We start from the raw sequence: 14,578 nt of genomic DNA, 5'->3' as shown, positions 1-14,578 counted from the left end.
ACAAGATGGGCTATGTACAGGTGTAGTGATCTGTGAGCTGCTCTGACAGCTGATGCTTAAAGTTAGTGAGGGAGACATGAGTCTCCAGCTTCAGTGATTTTTGCAATTTGTTCCAGTCATTGGCAGCAGAGAACTGGAAGGAAAGGCAGCCAAAGGAGGAATTGGCTTTGGGGGTGACCAGTGAGATATAACTGCTGGAGCACATGTTACGGGTGGGTGCTGCTATGGTGACCAGTGAGCTGAGATAAGGCGGGGCTTTACCTAGAAAAGCCTTCTAGATGACCTGGAGCCAGTGAGTTTGGTGACGAATATGAAGCAAGGGCCAGCCAATGGGAGCATACAAGTCGCAGTGGTGAGTAGTATATGGGGCTTTGGTGACAAAACGGATGGCACTGTGATAGGCTGCATCCAATTTGCTGAGTAGAGTGTTGGAGGCTATTTTGTAAATTACATCGCCAAAGTCAAAGATCGGTAGGATAGTCAGTTTTACGAGGGTATGTTTGGCAGCATGAGTGAAAGATGCTTTGTTGCAAAACGGGAAGTCAATTCTAGATTTAATTTTGGATTGGAGATGCTTAATGTGAGTCTGGAAGGAGAGTTTACAGTCTAACCAGACAAACAATGTATTTGTAGATGTCCACATATTCTAAGTCAGAACCGTTCAGAGTAGTGATGCTGGACGGGCAGGCAGGTGCTGGTAGCGATCAGTTGAAGAGCATGGATTTAGTTTTACTTGCATTTAAGAGCAGTTGGAGGCCACGGAAGGAGAGTTGTATGGCATTGAAGCTCATCTGGAGGTTTGTTAACACAGTGTCCAAAGAAGGGCCAGAAGTATACAGAATGGTATCGTCTGCATAGAGGTGGATCAAAGAATCACCAGCAGCAAGAATTCCATCATTGATGTATATAGATGTATATAGAGAAAAGAGTCTGCCTGAGAATCCTGTGGCACCCCCATAGAGACTGCCAGAGGTCCGGACAACAGGCCCTCCGATTTGACACACTGAACTCTGTCTGAGAAGTAGTTAGTGAATCAGGTGAGGCAGTAATTTGAGAAACCAAGGCTGTTGAGTCTCCCAATAAGAATGTGGTGATTGACAGAGTCGAAAGCCTTGGCCAGGTCTATGAATACAGCTGCACAGTATTGTCTCTTATCGTGGAGGTTATCCGGGTTGGCAGAGTCTGCTAAAGCACCGAATAAAACAAACTTAGGGAGGAGGCTTCTAATGTTAACATGCATGAAACCAAAGCTTTTACGGTTACAGAAGTCAACAAATGAGAGGGGAATGGGAGTGGAGCTAGGCACTGCAGGCCCTGGATTAACCTCTACATCGCCAGAGGAGCAGTGGAGGAGTAGGATAAGGGTACGGCTAAAAGCTATAAGAACTGGTCGTCTAGAACATTCGGAACAGAGTAAAAGGAGCAGGTTTCTGGGCGCGGTAGAATAGATTCAATGCATAAATTACAGACAAAGGTATGGTAGGATGTGAATACAGTGGAAGTAAACCTAGGCATTGAGTGACGATGAGAGAGGTATTGTCTCTAAAGACATCAATTAAGCCAGGAGAAGTCACCGCATGTGTGGCAGATGGGACAAAAGGGTTAGCTGAGTCATATAGAGCAGGGCTGGAGGCTCTATAGTGAAATAAGACAATAGTCACTAATCAAAACAGCAATGGACAAGGAATATTGACATTAGGGAGAGGCATGTGTAGCCGAGTGATCATAGGGTTTACTGAGTAGCTGGGCAGGCTGGAGACACGGCGATTCAGACAGCTAGCGGGCCGGGGGTAGCAGACTAGTAGAAGGGCCTTAGAGGGACATCGTGATGGAAGAAGTCTGTTGTAGCACCCTCGTGCGGTTACATCGGCAGACCAAGTCGTGATGGATCAGCAGGGGTCCGTGCAGTAAAAGCTTCCAGGTCAATTGGCAAAGTAGGTATAGTAGCCCAAGAAATTGGTTGTTGGACCTCTTCAGCTAACAGTCCGGTATGCGCTAGAAAGCTAGCGGGCCACGGCTAGCAGGCTAGCAGATGGGCATTCAAGGGACGTCGCGACGGAGGAGCCTGTTGAAAACCCCCCTCGGGCAGATTACATCGGTAGTCCAGTCATGATTGATCGGCGGGGCTCTGTATCGGCAATTAAAAGGGTCCAGGCCAATTGGCAAAATAGGTATTGTAGCCCAAGGACTGCTGATGGACCTCTTCAGCTAGCCGGGAGATGGGCATAGCATAGGCTAGCTGCAGGCTAATTGGTGCTTACTTCAGGACAGAGACGTTAGTCAGGAGAAGCCAATCTGATAGCAGCTAGCTAGCTGCGATGATCCAGGTGAAGAGGTTCAAAGCTTGCGGTAGGAATCCGGAGATACGGAGAAAAAGAAGTCCGAACAGCTCTGGGATGAATCGCGAAGTGCAGACTGGCAGGAGTTGTCCGGGCTAAAGGTAAGCTGATGACCGCTATCAGTGGCTAGCTGACTACGAGCTAGTAGCTAGTTAGCTGGCTAGCTTCAAATCAAATCAAATCAAATTTTATTTGTCACATACACATGGTTAGCAGATGTTAATGCGAGTGTAGCGAAATGCTTGTGCTTCTAGTTCCGACAATGCAGTAATAATGAGCAAGTAATCTAACTTGTATGCTTCTGTTGGGGGTTCCGGTTCTAAAGTAAAGAAAATAGCAGATCCATACCACATTGGGTGAGGTGGGTTGCAGGAGAGTATGTTGAAGTTGGGGCTAAGAAAAACATTTGTAAAAATATATAAAATATATACATATAAAGATATATACATGGGATACGACAAGACGAAGACAAAGACGCCTGACTGCTACGCCATCTTGGATAATTCACCTTTTATGGTGACAACAACGCCCTTATTTGCTGTATAATTTGGAACTATTCGAATTAGGCCACGGCATGCAAAAGACATTGTTGTTCAATATTCAGTTGATGAGTAGATTATTGGGTTTGTATGTCCTGCCTTAGTATAGGCTCTGAGATTAAATAGGCAATAATGTCACCCTCCTATCGCACAGCAATACTGTAGCCTACCCATACTGTCAAATACATACACTACCAGTCTATTTACTGTGTTGGCAGAATGTTTGAATATCTTGCAGTAATTGTGCACGTGACAATAAAAACTAGAAACTTGATACATAGGCCTACTTCAATGTAAGATCAGCTGTTAAATTTGACTGTATACCGGTATATAAACTGCGCTGCCTATGATATTGCAAAACTTGGACTACATATAGCCTATCTATTTACTAGGCTTCTAGGCTACATGGTATTTTGTTGTATTGCTCTTTCGGGAATATAAACCCATCACGGCCAGAAAAGGTGACTAATATTGTATATTCGGCAATGGCTATGAATATAAATCGGAAATAGATTCTTATGTCTAGTCATAAGATTACTTTGTCAATTTATTTTAGATGCTAAAAATAAAACAGATTTTCACTCTTCGCACTAATGGCAAATGGTTGAATTCTTGTTAATATGTTTTCCTGGTTTAGTTTTTTATGAATAAGCTTTTCATCATAGCCCCCATTTGTACAAAATACTTACTTGCCAGCTTGCAGTACAATATTTCAACCACTAACAGATGTGCATACGCATGATCTAAAGTTTGCGGGAAGTGAGCACATTCTCACATTAAGTTAAAATATATATATATATGATAACGCAATTAAATAAATGATTCCCTCTTCGCTGCAATTTTCCATATCTTTGCTTATGTTACCCTGGCCTTGCTGCCTTTTTTCCAGTTGCAAGTTCATAGCATCCTGCATCCCACTGCTGGTTCACTTTTGAAGCTAAGCAGGGTTGGTCTCTGGATCGGAAACCAGATGTAGCTGGAAGTAATGAAAATAATAATGTGTACAAATAAACGTGAAAAAAAAAAAAATCTTCACGAGGGAAAAACGTGAAAAATGTATGTGAAACTTCACACGTGTCCAAAAACCACGTTTTTCACTTGAAATTGTTCACGTGCTTTTTTCACGTGATTTTTGTTTGGTCATGGGCTCTTTCCCTCACAATCTTCTCTTCTGTTTTGAACACTGATCTGGAAGGACTACGCACTTAGAAAACAAGGTGCTATATAGAACCTAAAAGGGTTCTTTGGCTGTCCCCATAGGAGAACCCTTTGAAAAAATATTTTTTGATTACAGGTAGAACCATTTTGGTTCCAGGTAGAACCCTTTTGGGTTACATTTAGAACCCTTTCCACAGAGGGTTCTACCTGGAACTAAAAAGGGTTATCCTATGGGGACAGCCGAAGAACCCTTTCGGAACCATTTTCTCTAAGAGTGCAGATAGGTTGAAGCTTTACTTCTGTACACCTATCCAGTCCTTTCACCTAGGATCAAGTAATGAAAGAAAGCTAGGAAACCAGGAAAAGAAAGAGCAATAAAGGGAAAGAGAGGGGGAGGGGGGTTGTAGAATTGGGACTGAGCCTATACTGGTTCTGTTCCTGTAGTCTCCCATTGGAGAACAATAACAGAACCGTTCTATGGGCAGTTTGTCAGCATAATCACACTGTAATCACTGTTTCTGTGATACGAGCTGCTTATCATGGTCTCTAGGATTAGGAGAGCTCTCATGAAACAGTGTTATATTCTCTCTGTCTCTGTCTCTCTCTGTCTCTCTCTCTCTTTATTTCTCAATTCAGTTCAATTCAAATGAGCTTTATTGGCATGGGAAACGTGTACATTGCCAAAGCAAACAACATCAACAAAAAAACAACATCAACACATTAAAGTAAACATTGCACTCATAAAGGTTTTAAAATAATAGATGTTTCAAATGTTTTATTATCAGCTATGGACAGTGTTTTTAGCAATGTATAACTAGTTGTAGTAACGAATAGTAGGGGAAGATAAGTAAACAGATCAAAATTGGTGGTATTCATAATGTTGTTTGTGCTCCACTGTTGCCCTGTTTTCATGGCAACGGGCCACGAATCTTGCTACTGTGATTGCACATTGCAGTATTTTTCCTAACAGTTATGTGAGTTTATCAATGTTTGATTTGTTTTCAAATTCTTTATGGGTTTGTTGTATCTGTGGGAAATATGTGTCTCTAATATGGTCATACCTTTGACAGGAGGTATGGAAGTGCATCTCAGTCCACGTCATTTTGTGAGTAGTGTGCACATAGCCTTTCCTCTCTCAAGAGCCAAGTCTGCCTATGGCAACCTCTCTCAATAACAAGGCTATGCTCATTGGGTCTGTACATAGTAAAGGATTTTCTTTGTTTAGGGCCAGATAACATTCCAGTTTGCTCTGTTTTTTGGTTGATTCTCTCCAGTGTGTCAAGTAATTATCTTTTTGTTTTCTCATAATTTGTTTGGGTCTAATTGTGTTGCTGTCCTGGGGCTCTGTATGTGAACAGAGATCCAGAACCAGCTGGCCGAGGGGACTCTTCTCTAGGTTAATATCGCTGTAGGTAAGGGCTTTGTGGTGGAATGTGTGGACATCGCTTCCTTTTAGGTGGTTGTAGAATTTAACAGATCTTTTCAGGATTTGGATATTTAGTAGGTATGTTCTTAATTCTGCTCTGCATGCATTGTTTGGAGTTTTGCAATGAACATGAAGGATATTTTTGCATGAGGCTCAATTGGGTGTTTGTCCCATTTTGTGAATGCTTGGTTGGTGAGTGGACCCCAGACCTCACAACCATAGAGAGCAATGGGTTCTATAAGTGATTTAAGTATTTTTAGCCAGATCCTAATTGGGATGTCGAGTTTCATGTTCCTTTTGATGGCATGGAATGTATTTTTTGCCATGTCTCTTAAATCGTTCAGAGTTTTGTGGAAGTTACCTCTGGTGTTGATGTTTAGGCCGAGGTAGCACAGGAGGTTGGTGGCAACTTAAGTGGGGAGGACGGGCACGTGGTAATGGCTGGAGCCGATTGAGTGGAATGTATCAAATACATCAAATACATTGTTCCCATGTGTTTGATGCCATTCCATTTGCTCCAGACATTTTTATGATCCATCCTCCCCTCAGCAGAGGTAGGTATAATTATTTGTGTGCTCTAGGGCAATGGTATCTAGATAGTATTTGTATTTGTTGTCCTGGCAACTGGACCTTTTTTTGGAACATTATGTCTTAATGAGATTTACTGTCAGGGCCAAGGTCTGACCGAATCTGTGCAGAAGGTCTGTAGGCCCTCCTTGGTTGGGGACAGAAGCACCAGATCATCTGCAAACAATAAACATTTGACTTCAGAGTCTAGTATGGTGAGGTCGGGTGCTGCAGACTGCTCCAGTGCCCTCACCAATGGGGCTCAAGCTGCATCCCTGTCTCACGCCATGGCTCTGAGGAAAGATATGTGTACAAGGATTGTATAATATCTGATGATCTCCCGCAACACTGCTTTCCATCAATTTGTATAGCAGACGCTCATGCCAAATTGAGTCAAAAGCTTTTTTGAAATCAACAAACCATGAAAAGACTTTGCTTTTGTTTTGGTAGTTTTTTTTGTTGTCAATTAGGGTGTGCAGGATGTATATACGTGGGGTGGGGTCTGCTGTTGATGATACTGCAGAGGATTTCTCCTAGGTTACTATTGATGCAGATTCAAGAGCTGAGGACAATGTTGAAGAGTTTAAGAATAGCCCATTTGAATTTGTGATCTTTGTATTTTATAATTTTGCTTAGTATACCATCAACACCGCAGTCCTTTTTGGGTTGGAGGGTTTGTATTTTGGCTCATCCAATGTAATTGGAGAGTTCTGGTAGTCTTTAATAGCTGATTTGCAAATGATCATGTATATGTGTTTGCTCTTGGTTCTTTGTTATATGGCAGAAAATGCTGGCGAAGTGGTTTATCCATACATCTCAATTTTGGATAGATAGCGCTTCATGTTGTTGTTTGTTTAGTTTGTTCCAATTTCCCAGAAGTGATTTGATTCTATGGATTCTTCAATCACAATGAGCTGTTTTCTGACATTCCTTTTTTTTTTTCTTAGTGTATTTCTGGACTGTTTTAGTGTTTCCCCATAGTGAAGGTTCAGGTTTTCTGGGTCTCTGTGTTTTTGGTTGGATAGGTTTCACAATTTCTTTTAGGTTTTTGCATTCTTCATCAAACCATTTGTTGTTGTTGTTGTTGTTAGTTTTCTTAGGTTTTCTGCTAGAATTGTTTTAATTTGATATGTTAGCTGATAAGTCAAATATACTGTCCATCGCATCTACAGTGGGGCAAAAAAAGTATTTAGTCAGCCACCAATTGTGCAAGTTCTCACACTTAAGAAGATGAGAGAGGCCTGTAATTTTCATCATATGTACACTTCAACTATGACAGACAAAATGAGAAAACAAATCCAGAAAATCACATTGTAGGATTTTTAATGAATTTATTTGCAAATTATGGTGGAAAATAAGTATTTGGTCACCTACAAACAAGCAAGATTTCTGGCTCTCACAGACCTGTAACTTCTTCTTTAAGAGGCTCCTCTGTCCTCCACTCGTTACCTGTATTAATGGCACCTGTTTGAACTTGTTATCAGTATAAAAGACACCTGTCCACAACCTCAAACAGTCACACTCCAAACTCCACTATGGCCAAGACCAAAGAGCTGTCAAAGGACACCAGAAACAAAATTGTAGACCTACACCAGGCTGGGAAGACTGAATCTGCAATAGGTAAGCAGCTTGGTTTGAAAAAATCAACTGTGGGAGCAATTATTAGGAAATGGAAGACATACAAGACCACTGATAATCTCCCTCGATCTGGGGCTCCATGCAAGATCTCACCCCGTGGGATCAAAATGATCACAAGAATGGTGAGCAAAAATCCCAGAACCACACGGGGGGGCCTAGTGAATGACCTGCAGAGAGCTGGGACCAAAGTAACAAAGCCTACCATCAGTAACACACTACGCCGCCAGGGACTCAAATCCTGCAGTGCCAGACGTGTCCCCCTGCTTAAGCCAGTACATGTCCAGGCCCGTCTGAAGTTTGCTAGAGAGCATTTGGATGATCCAGAAGAAGATTGGGAGAATGTCATATGGTCAGATGAAACCAAAATATAACTTTTTGGTAAAAACTCAACACATCGTGTTTGGAGGACAAAGAATGCTGAGTTGCATCCAAAGAACACCATACCTACAGTGAAGCATGGGGGTGGAAACATCATGCTTTGGGGCTGTTTTTCTGCAAAGGGACCAGGACCTCTGATCCGTGTAAAAGGAAAGAATGAATGGGGCCATGTATCGTGAGATTTTGAGTGAAAACCTCCTGCCATCAGCAAAGTCTTTCAGCATGACAATGATCCCAAACACACCGCCCGGGCAACGAAGGAGTGGCTTCGTAAAAAGTATTTCAAGGTCCTGGAGTGGCCTAGCCAGTCTCCAGATCTCAACCCCATAGAAAATCTTTGGAGGGAGTTGAAAGTCCATGTTGCCCAGCAGCAGCCCCAAAACATCACTGCTCTAGAGGAGATCTGCATGGAGGAATGGGCCAAAATACCAGCAACAGTGTGTGAAAACCTTGTGAAGATTTACAAAAAACGTTTGACCTCTGTCATTGCCAACAAAGGGTATATAACAAAGTATTGAGATAAACTTTTGTTATTGACCAAATACTTATTTTCCACCATAATTTGCAAATAAATTAATATAAAATCCTACAATGTGATTTTCTGGATTTTTTTCCCTCATTTTTTCTGTCATAGTTGAATTGTACCTATGATGAAAATTACAGACCTCTCATCTTTTTAAGTAGGAGAACTTGCACAATTGGTGGCTGACTAAATACTTTTTTGCCCCACTGTATACTATGCTTCTTGCAGGATGACAACGTCTGTATTTCTGATTTATTTTGTGAAGTCTGGGTTACTGCTCTTTAGGCCAAAGGCAGATTAACTCTCAGACCTTGTATATTCCAGGATGAGATAGTAAAATTTGGTGCCTGGTGGTGCTGTGGTCTTGATTTAGGTCCTCTCGGCATGGGTCCTCTCAACATGGGTCCTCTAGGTGCAGGTTCATGGGGAACCCTCGCAGGTCTGGGTGGGATGTCCATTGCTCTGTTGCTCTTGTGTGAGGTGCTGGTGCTGCAGCAGAGGAAGATGTCTTTAAGGGTTCTTGCAAAAGTAGGGACTGTTGCTTTGTATAGGTGGACCTGGTCATAAAGACTGTTGAAGTCCAGGTTAGAGTGGTGGGCCAGGTAAACATTTTTTTTTGAAGCACAGTCACAGGAAATTCTTGCTTTTACCCTGCTGTATGGTAGCAGGGTGAAAGTATTTTCACTGTAACAGGGTGGAGATAACCACTTCTGAGTTGGAGAAAGTGGAAGAAGCTTTTTCAATCACGGCCTTGAGTGCTGTGGCCACCCTTTCCTGCTGTGCTCTCAGGTCGTCTGGGCCTTTGTGAATTATTATGTGGCTGGGTGACCCTAGTTGGTCTTCAGATAGCAGGTCTAGGTCACACTGGGTGTTTGGGCACCAGAGTTTAGACACTGTGTGCCTCTCTCTTCCTCGCTCCTTCTTTCTCTATGTGTGTTGTGTTTGCTCAGGAGGCTGTGGTCTAAATCCAGTGGGTTGACACCTGGTTACCCAGCCTTAGGGCCTTGGACTGACTGTCTGTGAGGAACAGACGGTCTGTATCTCAGCGGTCTACAGCAGAATCATACTCATCTTGTCTCTCCACGCACGCACACACACACACATTTACAAACACCACAATACACAAACCGCTCCTCACAAACAGGTGTTTAATACAGAGAGTTCCAAGGGGGAAAGTAAGTTGGTGCATTCAAACATTAAGTCATATAAATTAGTAACTTCAGGATGTTTTTAGCATAAATACCCGGAACAATGTATTAGATTGTATGATTATAATCTGCTTATAAACAATTATTGGTTCATTTGTTTACCGTTTGTAAGTTGTTTGTAAATCATTATCATACTGAATCAAAATGCAGAGTTAAGAATTCAAATAGAATAGGCCCATACAGTTTTGTAAAGGGAAGTGAACGGTAAAGCACCCAGCCAGGTCTGTTAAAGATTGACTTTGAAATTGGATGTCTATCTATGTCCTGAGGACATTGGGAACTGCATTCAAAACCAGACACTAGGGGCAACAGTGAGTGCAATTACAATCAAGTAGGTACAGTTGAAGTCGGAAGTTTACATACACCTTAGCTAAATACATTTAAACTCAGTTTCACAATTCCTGACATTTAATCCTTATAAAAATTCCCTGTCTTAGGTCAGTTAGGATCACCACTTTATTTTAAGAATGTGAAATGTAGAGATAGTAGAGTAGTTAGTAGAGAGAATTGTTTATTTCAGCTTTTATTTCTTTCATCACATTCCCAGTGGATCAGAAGTTTACATGCACTCAATTAGTATTTGGTAGCATTGCCCTTAAATTATTTAACTTGGGTCAAACATTTTGGTTAGCCTTCCACAAGCTTCCCACAATAAGTTGGGTGAATTTTGGCCCATTCCTCCTGACAGAGCTGGTGTAACTGAGTCAGGTTTGTAGGCCTCCTTGCTCACACATGCATTTTCAGTTCTGCCCACACATTTTCTATAGGATTGAGGTCAGGGCTTTGTGATGGCCACTCCAATACCTTGACTTTGTTGTCCTGAAAGCCATTTTGCCACAACTTTGGAAGTATGCCTGGGGTCATTGTCCATTTGGAAGACCCATTTGCGACCAAACTTTAACTTCCTGACTGATGTCTTGAGATGTTGCTTCAATATATCCACGCAATTGTCCTGCCTCATGATGCCATCTATTTTGTGAAGTGCACCAGTCCCTCCTGCAGCAAAGCACCCCCACAACCTGATGCTGCCACCCCGTGCTTCACGGTTGGGATGGTGTCCTTCGGCTTGCAAGCCTCCCCCCTTTTCCTCCAAACATAACAATGGTCATTATGTTCAAACTGTTCTATTTTTGTTTCATCAGACCAGAGGACATTTCTCCAAAAAGTATGATCTTTGTCCCCATGTGCAGTTGCAAACCGTAGTCTTTATGGCGGTTTTGGAGCAGTGGCTTCTTCCTTGCCGAGTGGCCTTTCAGGTTATGTCGATTTAGGACTCGTTTTACTGTGGATATAGATACTTTGTACCAGTTTTCTCCAGCATCTTCACAGGGTCCTTTGCTGTTGTTCTGGGATTGATTTGCACTTTTCGCACCAAAGTACGTTCATCTCTAAGAGACAGAACGCCTCTCCTTCCTGAGCGGTATGACGGCTGCGTGGTCTGATGTGTCACACCCTGACCATAGTTTGCTTTGTATGTTTCTATGTTTTGTTTGGTCAGGGTGTGATCTGAGTGGGCATTCTATGTTGGATGTCTAGTTTGTCTGTTTCTGTGTTTGGGCCTGATATGGTTCTCAATCAGAGGCAGGTGTTAGTCATTTGTCTCTGATTGGGAACCATATTTAGGTAGCCTGTTTTGTGTGGGGTTTTGTGGGTGGTTGTTTCCGTGTCTGTTTCACCACACAGGACTGTTTCGGTTTTCACATTTAATGTTTTGTATATTTGTATTGTTTTCCCGGTATTCGTCTTGATTAAAGATGTTTAACCCTAACCACGCTGCGTTTTGGTCCGCCTCTCTTCCCAGGTAGAAAACCGTTACACCATGGTGTTTATACTTGCGTACTATTGTTTGTACAGATGAATGTGGTACCTTCAGGCATTTGGAAATTGCTCCCAAGGATGGACCAGACTTGTGGAGGTCTGCAATTTTTTTCTGAGGTCTTTGCTGATTTCTTTTGATTTTCCCATGATGTCAAGCAAAGAGGCACTGAGTTTGAAGGTAGGCCTTGAAATACATCCACAGGTACACCTCCAATTGACTCAAATGATGTCAATTAGCCTATCAGAAGCTTCTAAAGCCATGACAATTTTCTGGAATTTTCCAAGCTGTTTGAAGACAGTCAACTTAGTGTATGTAAACGTCTGACCCACTGGAATTGTGATACAGTGAAATAATCTGTCTGTAAACAATTGTTGGTAAAAATTACCTGTGTCATGCACAAAGTAGATGTCCTAACAGACTTGCCAAAACTATAGTTTTTTTAACAATAAATTTGTGGAGTGGTTGAAAAACAAGTTTTAATGACTCCAACCAAAGTGTATGTAAACTTCTGACTTCAACTGTAAGTAAGTAATCCTATGACTGGATCTTTAGATTGTCTTCGATCCCAGTCGTGGACACTTTTTTATTTGAACCTTAACCATTTGGAATGAGTGCGTAAACTTAACCCTTAATTTTGACATTTTACATTTGGAGAAATGGAACGATAGAGTAGCAAGAGCAACAAAAACTCTTTGAAATTTGACGTTGGGAGCAACTTCGAAATTTGACGTTTGGAGAACGTGGTTGAACGTCTAATTCTGCAGTGAGATCTTGAATGCACCTGTGCAGTCCAGGCAGACACCAGTGCACGGCAGGTAGCCTTGCAGCCACCTAGGTGAAAAATCTGTTGATGTGCTCTTGTGCAAGGCACTTAACCCGAATTGCTCCTGTAAGTTCCTCTGGATAAGAATGTTTGTTTGCTAAAACACTTTTTTCCTAAATCCTATACGAGAGGAGACTTGTTGGTTTAGTGTAGGCTACTCTACCCCTGCTGAACAGCTGCTCTACCATAGGTCAGCTGCACATTGTGTGTGTGTGAAATGGCTTATCTCCTCTGCTGCGCCACACCTGCTACAACACTATCTACCCGTCTGTGGGAAAGTGTGTGTGTTTGGCCTACTCTACCTGCTGGGAGTATAGCCTACACACAAAGCGTATCTGATCCATTTGAATGCAGAGCAATGAGGCTGGCGCCATTAAAGTAGATAAACATGATGGTGCTGTTAAAGGTCCCTTCTACCTACAGAGGAACTTATGTAACATACACCCTCATGAGTAGCTACTCTTCATGGAGTAATGACTTTCCAACCACACAGCTAAACAAGAGGACTTGCTTGGCCCTCTGTTTGACTAAGGACTAGTTTGCCAGCTACTGAACTTCCACAGCAAACATTGACACAAGCTGTTATTGACTGGGCTACGCTTCAATTCTATAATTAAAAACAAAAACAAATGGGTATTAGATTAATCATAACACATACCACAAGAACGAGAGAGAGAGCTCCATCCTCACTACAGACATACTGTACCACAGCGGTAGCCTACATGGAGAGCGCAGAGACGAAGACGGCCGCGGCATCAGCAGTGCGTATCTTTCCCTCTCTGATTCAATCAACTTCTGGAGCGATAACACACATTTCACACGTAGGCTAACCACATAAATTAACGAGGTACACGAGCACTAAACGCCCACATACTACTTACACTAGTTTAGGCTACTTACCGCGTAAACAGAGACGGTTAAATCCTCGGTTTTGCGTTAATCCCAGTATAAAAGACGAACCATCAGCTACCGCTGTTCCTTGGCATAGACTCAGATGAAATAGCGAGGTGTACTCTACCACACTCTCTCTCTTTCTCGCGCGCGTTCGCGCGAGGTTTCTCTCTCTCTCTCTCTGTTTCTGTCTCTCAATTCAATTCAAGGGCTTTATTGGCATGGGAAACACGTGTTAACATTGCCAAAGCAAGTGAGGTAGATAATATATAAAGTGAAATAAACAATAAAAATGAACAGTAAACATTACACATACAGAAGTTTCAAAACAAAGACATTACAAATGTCATTATATATATATATACACATATACACATATACAGTGTTTTAACAATGTATGTATATATATATATATATATATATATATATACATACATATACAGTGTTTTAACAATGTGTATATATATATATATATATATATACATACATATACAGTGTTTTAACAATGTACAAATGGTAAAGGAAACAAGAGAAAATAAATATGGGTTGTATTTACAATGGTGTGTGTTCTTCACTGGTTGCCCTTTTCTCGTGGCAACAGGTCACAAATCTTGCTGCTGTGATGGCACACTGGAATTTCACCCAGTAGATATGGGAGTTTATCAAAATTGGATTTGTTTTCGAATTCTTTGTGGATCTGTGTAATCTGAGGGAAATGTGTCTCTCTAATATGGTCATACATTGGGCAGGAGGTTAGGAAGTGCAGCTCAGTTTCCACCTCATTTTGTGGGCAGTGAGCACATAGCCTGTCTTCTCTTGAGAGCCATGTCTGCCTACGGCGGCCTTTCTCAATAGCAAGGCTATGCTCACTGAGTCTGTACATAGTCAAAGCTTTCCTTAATTTTGGGTCAGTCACAGTGGTCAGGTATTCTGCCGCTGTGTACTCTCGGTGTAGGGCCAAATAGCATTCTAGTTTGCTCTGTTTTTTTGTTAATTACTTGACACATTGGAAATAATTATCTTTTTGTTTTCTCATGATTTGGTTGGGTCTAATTGTGCTGCTGTCCTGGGGCTCTGTAGGTTGTGTTTGTGAACAGAGCCCCAGGACCAGCTTGCTTGGGACTCTTCTCCAGGTTCATCTCTCTGTAGGTGATGGCTTTGTTGTGGAAGGTTTGGGAATCGCTTCCTTTTAAGTGGTTATAGAATTTAACGGCTCTTTTCTGGATTTTGATAATTAGTGGGTATCGGCCTAATTCTGCTCTGCATGCA

At 42.0% G+C, this 14,578-nt stretch overlaps 1 protein-coding gene across 1 annotated transcript in view; it reads right to left on the bottom strand.

Moving 5' to 3' along the window:
* The window catches only part of LOC112252482 (genetic suppressor element 1), a 66,361-nt gene extending 52,878 nt beyond the window's left edge, over window positions 1-13,483 (bottom strand). Inside the window, exon 1 of the mRNA XM_024423731.2 lies at window positions 13,319-13,483. The gene's annotated coding sequence lies outside the window, so the exon portion shown is untranslated. The remainder of the gene's footprint in view (window positions 1-13,318) is intronic.
* Between the last annotated feature and the right edge of the window lie 1,095 nt (window positions 13,484-14,578).

This window comes from Oncorhynchus tshawytscha, linkage group LG06 (assembly GCF_018296145.1).
Source record: "Oncorhynchus tshawytscha isolate Ot180627B linkage group LG06, Otsh_v2.0, whole genome shotgun sequence".
Classification (NCBI taxonomy): Eukaryota; Metazoa; Chordata; class Actinopteri; order Salmoniformes; family Salmonidae; genus Oncorhynchus; species Oncorhynchus tshawytscha.
This window is presented reverse-complemented; position numbering and strand designations above follow the sequence as displayed.